Genomic DNA, 11,044 nt, shown 5'->3' with positions numbered 1-11,044 from the left:
GGGAGAACCCCAAAACCGTTTAGGTCCCCTTAGGATGGAACTGATCTCTAGGAACTCGCCGAACGCTTTCATGGCAGAGCTGCATGGATTTGGGCAGGGACTGGGTGTGAAGACTTAAAGAGCCCCCCAACTTTAAGGATTTGTCAACGAACACTCACCAGCATCCCCCTTGCTGGCTAGGGGATTTAAGGGGGCCATACCACTGGCACAACAGCCAAACCTGAGTATCCAGGTTGCAATACATACATCTTCAGAGCTCCCACTGGTTTTTTTTGATTCCACTCCACAGCTTGCACGATGTTTTGGCCCATTTTTTGGTTGCCACAGCTTTGGTGGATTTTGATGGTATGGGGGGGGGGGTTAGGGATTGGGGGGGTGGGGGGTGGTGGGGTGTGGGTATAGGGGGCAGTAAGGGGGGTGTGTGGTGGTTTAGGTGTGGCTGGCGGGGGGGGGGGAGGGGGAGGGGGGGGGGGGGGGCGGGGGGGGGGGGGGGAAGGGGGGGGAGGGGGGGGGGGGGGGGAGGGGGATGTGGGGGGGGGGGGGGGGGGGGCACTTCTCTGGGGGGGGGGGGGGGGGGGGGGCAGAAGGGGGTGGGGAGGAGGGGTGGTTACGGAACGTTGGGGTGGGTTGAGGGGCCTTGTGGTTGTGGGTGGAAAGCTGGTCAAAGTCGAGTGTGTGGGCCGGAGGCAGGGGTGCCGATGGAAGGGGGGGGGCATACGCTGGGAAGGGGGGGGTGCGGGTGGGGGACGGGGGTGCGAGGTGGGGAGCTGGAGTTCTGGGGGTTCATGGGGGGGGAGGGGTAGTACGGGGGGGTTGTGGGGGTCGGGGACCGGATTGTCGGAGGGGGGGGGCGGTGGAGGGGGAGGCAGTTGGGGGGGCCGGGGGGGGGCGCGGGCGGGGGGAGGGCGTTGAGTAGGGTTGACTTGCCCAAGGTTTCTCTGGCTAGGCCTCCAGAGTGGTGTCCATGCTGAAACCGCTGCAGGCTGGATCTCCATGCATTTGTGCCATTTATGTTATGTGCCTTCAAGCATCATTTCCACCACCAATGGCAGCCCTAAGGCAGACTCTGTCCTGAGATTTTCTGCTCAGCAAGGTTTGTTTGCATAAAGCTTGGCCTTGCCTGTCCTCTGAGCTGAGAGAGTGTGACTGGCCTAAGCCGCCGCCCATTGGCTTTCATTCATGGTCCAGTCGGAAGCGAACTCCTGGTCTGGCGGAGACAACCACCCCTGCGAACCCAATGGCGCTGCAACAGGCATACCTAACTGCCAACATTTTGACCATTTGCAAGATTCCTAGGCAGTTTACTGTTGGCACAAACCTTTGTGGAGGGCTGAGCCAGTGTGCTTAGTGTTGAGCATTGGACTGATGGGCCTCTGGAGAACGGGTTTGAAATCACAGCCACAGAAACCCTTGGCAAGTCATGCTCTCCAACGCAGAGGAATCAAAGTAAATCCCTCTAACATATCTTGCCAAGAAGACCCCATAAATAGATGCAGTAAAGCCGCTGCTGTGTTTTAATTTGTAATTTTTGAATGTTGACAATCACTTACCAACCGACAGGAGCATTGCGCAATGACTCTGGAGAATCCAAGTTCAATTCCCCAAGCAGAGGAAACCCAACCACTTGGGGAGTCTAACCACTCAGCTTCAGGGGAAGGCAATGGCAAACCTTCCTCTTAACCAACTTTGCCAAGAAACCCCCTTATGCGTGCTGAGGGTGTGCCTAGGTTGAATGACGTTGAAAAACAACACACACCAACAACAACAAGAAAGCCGTTTGTAGGAACTGACTGTCACCTATTTTGGGGTTCATGCCCCCTGTTGCCGCGGAAGTCTGCTTGCAAAGTGATGTTCTTTCTCACATTCCAGACCTCCTATCCGAGTTCTTTCTTTGCTCCTCTTACCGAGGGTCACACAATGATCAGCGGTGGATCCACAAAGCCGTAGAAAGGACAAGTGTGACCCTCACAACCTCATATACCGTCACAAACAACACTTTCAGCTGGCTTTTGCCCGAATGGAACCGACCAAAGATAGGCCCTTACCTCAGCCTGACGCGTATATAGCCCTCCGCTCTCCACGAACCACAAAGGGACTGGATTCACTGGCAGAGACCATTGCCAAAAGAACGCAGCACTTCGCATTCACACACTTAACCGTGAGAAGACTCTAAAACCTATACAATCACACTGATGGGCGTGATCAATTGGAATGGGACAATAAACCTTGTTGGTCTCAGGTAGGTTTTAAAGCCTTTCTTCATCTTCATCTCATCATCCATCCTAGACTGTCTCTATTAGCATTGAAAGCAGTCTCTTTGTTTCACACATGTCATTCCCAACCATCAAACCGGCGGTGGTTATTTTGCATCCTTGTTGCTCTTCAAAGAGATAGCCCCTGTTAGTCCTGTATAATCGGGCTGCCAGGGATCTGTTGTTAGCACCTTTGAGTCCCCAATGAGAAAGAGGTTTGGCGGCATGAAAGAGATGACCCAGAGTGCCAGTTGAGGAATAGAGACCGGGTTTAAGAAAGATCTTAATTATTTTTCCCTCTGGTTCAGTGGAGCATTATTTTTTTGTACTAAGGCACCCCACATGCCCCTCAAAATGTGCTTAGTGTGCTTCCCCCCTCTCTTTCGCTTCCTCCAAAGAATTTGCTAAGGCATAAATCCACCAAAGCCTTTCAACCGAAACGCCAATGGACGGACCCCTGCCTGTGGGTCAATTGCCAGACTAGCACGGGAACATCGGGTCCAGACTCCACATAACATAAAATCCCTTCATTGGTTTTTTGCCAATTAGCTTCTGGACGCATACAAGTTGGTTGGTTATTGCCTTTAAAGCCTAAATGGCTTGGGCCCGAGGGTTACTTGAAGGAAGCTCTTCCTACATAATCTGCCCCATCATCTCGAACAATCGGGAAAATTATTAGAACACTCAAAGATCAGACAACAAACAACTTCCCACAGCAGGTATACAGCCTAGCCAAAGTTAGGGAACAACTGGCTGGAAGAGATCCTTCTGATTGCGACCGAGGCATTGATGCTTTTTTAAGAAGGCGACGAAAACCGCATCTCTTCCGGCGGGCCTACCCCCAGATCTTCTATGAAGAACCTAAGAAAACCCTACCTACTTTTGGATGTATAATGTGCATGTTAGATGAGGGTTTTATTTTTCTGAACGTATTTCTCAGGAGATATGGTTTATTTAATCTAGAATGTTATAGTTGCTTGTTAATGCTGGTGTTATTGGGTTTTATTTATGCTGTAATCCTCTCTGGGGGCCCCTTCAATCCATTGGAAGGTGGGAAATAAAATAAATTATGATATTTTTATTAGTATTATAGTATTACTATTGATTCTTTATTATGCCATCTGGGTGGGCAGTTGCCAATGACAGGACGACCTCGCAGGTTGTGCTGTCTCTCCTTTTTAGAGCTTCCATGAGACCGAGAATGATAGCCCATCATGATACCAATAAGGGTACTGATGTTGATACTCGCAGGTTGTCTACAAGCAGCATTGCTGGCAAAAAAATAAAAATTGCCGTTGTGTGCAAACGCTTGCAATTGGTGGGTCCCTGGCCTGCGATGGCTTTCTCTTCATGTCCTCTTTCATTTCACGTGAGTAAGAGTGTTGGCCAGCTTCATGGGCTGGCATGGCCAATGGGGGTCAGGAAGGAGACTGACCAGTTGGAGCGAGCCTGGGACCCCCGGATTCCTGGCTTCCTTCTGGACAGAGGAAGGCGCCTGCCACCCTGAAGGTTTCCCGCCTGTTTGACCGTTCAAACCCTAAACACAAGCATTGCTTGGTGGCTGAGACTCCGCAGTCTCCTCCTTTGCCTCAGGGGTCTTCCATCATAGGAGGTGGGACCCTCTTCCATGAACACGACGCGTCCTACTAAAGAATGCTTTCGCTCTATCAGAGTAGCCAGGGGCAGGAGACTAGGGCTTTTTTCTGGGAGGTGGGCTGGCTTTTTTTTCCATGGCTTTGGGGTCTGGGCAGCAAAGGCCGTTGGACAGTGACTTCCGGGGTTTTGTCCATTCGTTGGCTCCTTCTTTCATCCATCGCCTTCCTTTACAACCTCTTTAAGATTATCCCGAAGTCATGGCGATGAAGATTTTTTTTTGGGAGAAACGCGAAATCTTCTTCCCTGATCTCTGCCGGACTGACCCAAAAAATGCCTTTCCTTTATATGACCCTGTAATTTGTAATATTGATTTATTCGTAGGTTAATTGAGGGATTTATTTATAACTCCCTGCAAGGAAAGACAATATGAAAAAAGACAACTAGCAAGGCCAGAACTAAGGTGATCCAGTCCCCTTTGATTGCAATTCACAGTCTAATTGTCCTCCAGCTCCATTTTTCTCCACCAGAAGCAAGAATGAAATTTCCATTTCAGGAAGGGGCATTCGATCCATAACCGGCCATGGATCTCATACTGACGTAGATGATAACTCCTGGCTTGCAAAGTAAAATTATATGTGGGACTTTGTGGATTCTTTCCGTTTATAATATGCGTATGTGATTCAGGTCTCCTGTTCAGCCTCTGATCTGGACTTTCAGAGGGATTTTTCCTTAGGCAGAAATCCTCAGGATTCCTTCCTTGCTGTCTCATAAAATGCTTGGTGGAGGGATGTACGAATGCCCGCGCTTTGGAGGGTCGGTCCTGTGGGACACAAGGAATGTCCAGGTCACGCAAAGTGTCGGCTGGGGGCGGCAGCAGCCCATTATACCGGGATGTATGTATGGATGTGTATGTGGAGTTTTAGCCTCCTTTCTCCCAAGTTGAGACCCAAGGTAGCAGTACAACATGTAGATAAGTAGGGTCAGCTGGATGATAATATAGGTAGTGGCAAAAGGTAAAGACGGAGGGGAAAGAATCATTGATAGCCTAAAGGAACAGTTTTTGCCATTGCAAGGAAGGTAAAAAGAAGGAAGGAAGAAGGGAAGGAAGGAGGAAAGGAAGCATGCATTCATGAACAGAGCTACGCAAGTAAACACTATAAGAACTTTACATAAAACCGTGCGACCTCCAAAAGTTGTTTCAAGTTTAGATATACAGTCCAGAAGGACAAACAAAACAACCCGGTTTGGTTTCACGTGTCACACACAGTATATAAATGAAGGGCTTTCAAAACCCTTCCTATGGAAGTTGACTTAAGATGCAAGCTGGCTTATTGTAATTGGGTGTTATTTTGGGTTTATAAGGAGGTGGGTTGTCGGCGCTTTGGGCCACAAGAGCTGTTCCTCCTTTCCTATCCTGCCTTGGAGCTGCTGGAGGTTTTAAGAGGGGCCTGGATGGCCATCTTTGGGGGGCCTTTGAAGAGAGAGAGAGGGAGGGAAGAGTTCCTCCTTCATGGCAGGAAGGGGCTTGGACTGGTCAAGGCCCGTTTGGGGCTTCTCTTCCACTCATGACCCCGGGGAGCCCTCTGGGGCTGGTCACTGGGAGAAAGGACGATCCATGGGCCTTTGCTCCTCTTTCCTCCTACCTCTTTTCTTCTTCTTTCCTCTACATGCCCTGCCCTCCGCCTCCTCCTTTTATCCTTTTCCTCTTCATCTTTGCTTTTCTTCTCCTCCTCCTCCTCCCTCCTCCTCCTTTTCCCCTCTCTTTAGACCTCCCCCCCAAAAGCCCCTCCTGGGCTGCAAGCGAGAGTGCAGGACAGATGACCCCGAAGACCCCCCTGGCTTTTGTCCCAGGCCCCGCCCGTGGTCTCCAGGCGAACGAGCCCCCCATCGCCCCCCATTGGTCAGAGCGGATCGGGGCCAGCAGAGGAGACCCTTCTTTTCCCCGAAAGAGATCCGGTAGGGAGACCCGAGGAGGGAGCAGGATGGGGGTCCCTGGGGGCCAAGGCTCGTCTCTCTGGCCCCCCTACCTGGCAGGGAGTCCAGAGGGCGGGTCGGCCTTCGGGGGAGGGGGCTGCGAGGAGCCTTCCAGGGCAGGCTTTGGGGGTCCCCCCCGGGTCTCGGGGGCCCCCCCTACCCGACATTGAGAAACCAGCCTCCCCAAAGGGAGGCCCCTCCTCCGAAGAGGCTGGCCTTGGAGACCAGGCTGCTTTCTTGGACAGGCCAGGAAATAATCCCCAATGAAAATTCTCCTATGGGCATAAAATAGTTCCATGATTCTCTCTATGGGGCAGTGTTATCTCTATGTTCCCTCTGGGCAAGTAATTACCCCATTATTCTCTAGGGGCAGGAAACTACCCAGGGTTCCCTATAAGCTATGTATGTCCCCAATGATTGCTGGGAAGTCGGTTCCCTTGAGGAATGTCCTTCCGTTCTCTTGGCCAAAAATGTGTTTGCAACTGGGAGGTCTTGGCAAGTCCAACGCGCTCGAGCTCTCCTCCTCAGCGCCCAGAGGGGAAAAGGCCAGGCTAAAAACTCCAGGAAAGGCTCACCTTAAATCGAATTCCTGAAGGCACACACAACAGGATAGAATATATAGGGCCTTAGGATCATTATAAGTGCAAAAACACTTGAGGAACAAAACAACAAGCAACAATATATATATTATATAGATATATATAATATATTATAGATAGAAAATTATAATTATTATAATAAATATTTTAAATAATTAAGAAAATTATATCGTATATATATAGGGCTGTGCCATGGAGTCAGAAACAATTATGAAGGCACACAATAGAACAACAGGAACGACCCAGGCAATGTCCCATCGTCTCTCTCCTTGGGCTCGTCTTTTGTGTGGCCTCAGCACTGCACATCTCTCCTTCTCTCCTGAGCCTGTGCGTCATGTTTGACGTGGAGGTTCAAGACCACAACTATCACGGCAGACCCATCGAAGCCGCTGGAAGACAGAGTCTCAGCCTTACGGTCTGCTGACAATCCACAATAACACTGTGAACTGCCGCCTGGTTCCGAGGGGAATGATCACGGCCAACATCATCCCGCATCAACTTACCGTCCTCGATATTGGGGACGACAGAAGGAAAAGCTCAACTGGGGCGAGAGGGCCTGAAGCCCCGTACGGCTCCCTGCCAACACCGAATTTAAAACGGGAATGACTCCGGAATTCCCTATAGTGTCTTAAATGGAGTGGTGCCCCGGGATTTGCAGAGGGGAAAATGGACAATTGTGGTGGCAGGTAAGGGCTTCCCTCTGCAAACCGCAGAGCAACTGAGCCTTTCTTTCTGGCGGCTTGGCCTCCTTCCTTCTTGGCTTACTTTACTTTTAAAATTTAAAACCAGACACTGGTTTGGCACTCACAGCAAGTTCAGTGAGGATCAGGTCCATGGAAAACCAGTCGGAATTTCATAGTCCTCTTAATTCCAAGCTTCGCACAAGCGTGATAGTGAGGAAATGGTGGGCCTCCTAGAAGGACTTGGGAGAGACCCCTAAGAACCATCCAATCAACCCAACTCAGAGCAGGAACTCGACTAACAAACAGCAGATGAAGCCATCCAGACCTATTTAAAGACCTCAAGAAGAGAAACCCATCACATTCAAAGTAGCAAGTCTTACTATCAAAATTAAATCTTACTCATCAAGAAGTTCCTCCTAATAAGAGCTGTAATCTCTTTCCTGTAGACTTGCATCCATTATTCAACCCAGGACCAGCTGGCACAGGGGGGGGGGGGTCCACCAGGGTGGCAAAACAGGCTCAGGATAGTCGGGGGGCTAGCAAGAAGTCCAGCTGGTTTTTGTTTTTGGCAGCACCAGCGGGCACAGAGGGCAGGCAGCAAGCAGGGGGGGGGTGCAGTCCATGAGTCTTTTCTGCTTGGGAGACACCTAGAGGGAGGAGCTTTTTTTTGGGCTATCAGCTTATTGGTTTTTTTTCTGGGCTTAGTTTTCTTTTTCTATTCTCTGGAAGCACAAAAACAACATTTCTCCATCTTGAAATGTGAGCACAGACACCTCTAACCATCTTCCAATTTTAAACAAGTCTACAACCAAATCCCCTCTAACCGTCTCCTTCTCCAGCTAAGCATACCCAGGTCCCTCTCCTCATAGGGCTTTATGGTTTTCCAGACCTTCCCATTTTGTGGCCATCTCTGGACACAGGGCTCCAGCTTCCGCAACATCCTTTTGAATGTGGCACAAGATTATTCCAGGTGAGGCCGGACCAAACCGAATAAGTGCAACCGGACTTCCCCTCTCGTAGAAAAAGAATATTCCTAGAGATATTTATATTTCAGTCATCCTCATTCAGCCTATATAGAATGATCTGGAATGGACCAGATTCCGCATAGGAGGTCCCCTGTTTGCCGTCTGTTTTAGCCAAACAGTGAGGAGTTAATCGTGTGCTGAATTCCCAAACGTCTGGTGCTCTCTCTGTTTCGGACTCCAGCTCCCAAATCCACAGCCTTCTGGACCAATAGTCTGGATACTGGGAACTGAACTCCAAACACTTGGAATGTGAGAGACTGTGAATTTGCTAAGGCATCCCACCAAAGCCTGTCTGACCCCCTCCCAATGGACGGAGACGCCTCTGCTTGGTCATCCAGTCTGGGTGTCATGCCATGGACTGCCCCTCAAGGGGTGCGTTCCCCTCCGTTTAGAGCTCTTGAGAACCCGATAATTGATAGCATCAGGATACCAATATGGGACTGATGTTTTTTATACTCGCGATTGTCTACATCAGCATTGCTGGCATTGTCTTTGGGGTGCCACAAAAACGTCTTATTGGTTGTCCTTGCCGCGATGGCTTTCTTCTCTAACATTTCCCGTGAGTAAGAGGTCCAGCTTCAATGGGCTGCAGTGGCCAATGGTGGACAGAAGGAGACTGACCTGAGCAAGCACTGGACGGGCCAGGATCCTTGCTTTCCTTCTTGACGAAGGAAGGCGCCTCAGCCACAAGCTGAAGGTTCCTCCCTGTTTGACCGTTCAAACCGACTAAACCGACAAAAGCATTCTTTTTTGTTAGGACGCCAGTCTCCTCCTTTGCTCATGGTGCTTCCCATCATGGTGGACTCTATCGCAGGAACCACGGAGCTCGGTCCACTAGAAGAATGCGTTCTCGGTTAGCATAGGTGAGGATGCCAGGGGCCTGAGAGGCAGGGCCTTTCTGGGGGAGGGGGCTGGCTTTTCCATGGCTTTGGGGTCGGGCACAAATGGGCCGTTTGGACAGTGACTTCCAGGGTTTGGCCATTCTGTGGCTCTTTCATGACATCCCTCCCCGTCCGTTACCCCTCTTTTCAGAATTATCCCCGAAGTCTGGCGATGAGATTTGGGAAACGCAGGCTTGCCTTCCTGGAGCGCTGGCGTTGAACCCGAATAAAGCCGTTTTCATTTCTAGGTTGAATGAGCCCGTGTAATTGTAAATATTGATTTATTCGTAGGTTAATTGAGAGAGTTTTTGGGATTAAGAACGCCTGGCAAAGGAAGAGACAAGAGGAAGTAAAAGAGACAACTAGCAGCAGGAACTACGTGTCCAAGTCCTTTTGATGCATTCAACATCTAGTTGGTCTCCAGCTCCATTCCTCCACCAAAGCAGGAAATGATCCATTGCAGAAGGCCTTTCTCCAGAACCCCATGATCCATACTGAACGCGTAGGATAAACTCCTGGCTTGCAATAAAAGGATATGTGGAATTGTGGGGGGTCTCCTTTATGCGTATGAGATTTCAGGTCTACTGTTCACGTCTGGGGCGTTCAGAGGGCTTTCTTAGGGCAGAAATCTCAGGAGTCCTTCCTTGCTGTTCATAAAGCTTTGGGAGGGGATAGGTCTGATGCCCCACGCTTTGGAGGTCTTTCCTGTGGAACACATGAATGGTCCAGTTCACGCAGAAGTGTCTCTTGGGCTGCACAGCCCGCATGTTCCTGTATGTATGTAGGTATGTAGGTTGATTTTTTATCCTCCTTTCTCCCAAGGGAACCCAAGATGGCTACAACAGGTAGATAATTAGGGTCATCGGGAGGATAATAGATTGTTGCAGAAAGGTAAATACGTGATGGGGAAAGAAATCAGTTTCTCCTAGAAGGGAACAGTGGTGCCAGTGGCAGAGAGTAAAAAGGGAAGAAGAGAGGAAGGAAGGAAGGAAGGAGGGAAGCTATGTGGCCCTTCATGAACAGACAAACGCATAACACTAGATAAACCTTTAAATAAACCGCATCAGAAAACCCCAAATGGTATGTTGCCAACGTTTTCGATCACATTCCAGAAGAAACCGGTTTTGGTTTCACGGGATCACACAGGTATATGAAATGGCTTTTCAAAAGCCCTTCCTAATGGAAAGTTGACTTTGAAATGCCAAAGATGGCTTATTGTAATTGTGTTATTTTGGGGTTTAAGGGAGTTGGGTGTGGACCTTTTGGCCAGCCAAGAGCTGTCCGTGCCTTGAGCTGGCGGAGGTTTTAAAGAGGGGCGGATGGCCATCCTCTTGGTGCAGTGAGAGAGAGATGAGGAGAGGGAGGGAGTAGTTCCTGCATTGCAGAAGGGGGGCTTGGCCTGGGTCAGAGGGGCCTTGGGCTGTCTTCCAACTCTATGAACACTTGGGAGGCCTCTGGGCTGTGTCAGCTGTGGGGAGAAGGGACAGGCCATGGGGCCTTTGCTCCTCTTTTTCCTCCTCCTCTTTTCTTCTTTCGGATCCTCTACATTGGGCCCCCCTGCCCTCCCTCCTCTCCTTTTTCCTCTTCCATCTTTTTCTTCGCCTTCCATCCTTCCTCTTCATCCTCTCATTTAGACCGTCCCCCCCAAAAGGCCCCGCCGGGGCTCAAGCAATATGGGCAGGACTAGATTGGCCCCCGAGGGACCCCACTGGATTTTGGTCACAAGAGCCCCCCCCTTGGGGCCGCCAGGGACTGAAAGCCCCCCATCGCCCCCCAGTGTCAAGGCGGATCGTGCAAGCAGAGGAGATCCTTCTTCCTTCTTCCAGAGAGGAGATCCAGTGAGGTAGACACGAGATGAGCAGGATGGGGGGGTCCCTGGGGGCCAAGGCCTCTTCTCGGCCCCCCCTCCTGGCAGGCCGAGAGGGCTGGGATCGGGGCTTCAGGGGAGGGGGCTGGCTAGGAGCCTTCCATGGCCAGCCTGTGGGGGTCCCCCGGGTATGTGGGGGCCCCTGCTATCCACATTGAGGAAACCAG

General features: G+C 50.6%; 1 pseudogene; it reads left to right on the top strand.

The window, feature by feature from the left end:
* The first annotated feature begins 8,663 nt into the window (after nucleotides 1–8,663).
* Nucleotides 8,664–11,044, top strand: part of LOC121915572 — a 10,389-nt pseudogene continuing 8,008 nt past the window's right edge.

The sequence above is a fragment of the Sceloporus undulatus genome, chromosome 9 (genome assembly GCF_019175285.1).
Source record: "Sceloporus undulatus isolate JIND9_A2432 ecotype Alabama chromosome 9, SceUnd_v1.1, whole genome shotgun sequence".
Lineage (NCBI taxonomy): Eukaryota > Metazoa > Chordata > Lepidosauria > Squamata > Phrynosomatidae > Sceloporus > Sceloporus undulatus.
The sequence above is the reverse complement of the archived record's forward strand: the minus strand, read 5'-3'. Positions and strand labels throughout refer to the sequence as shown.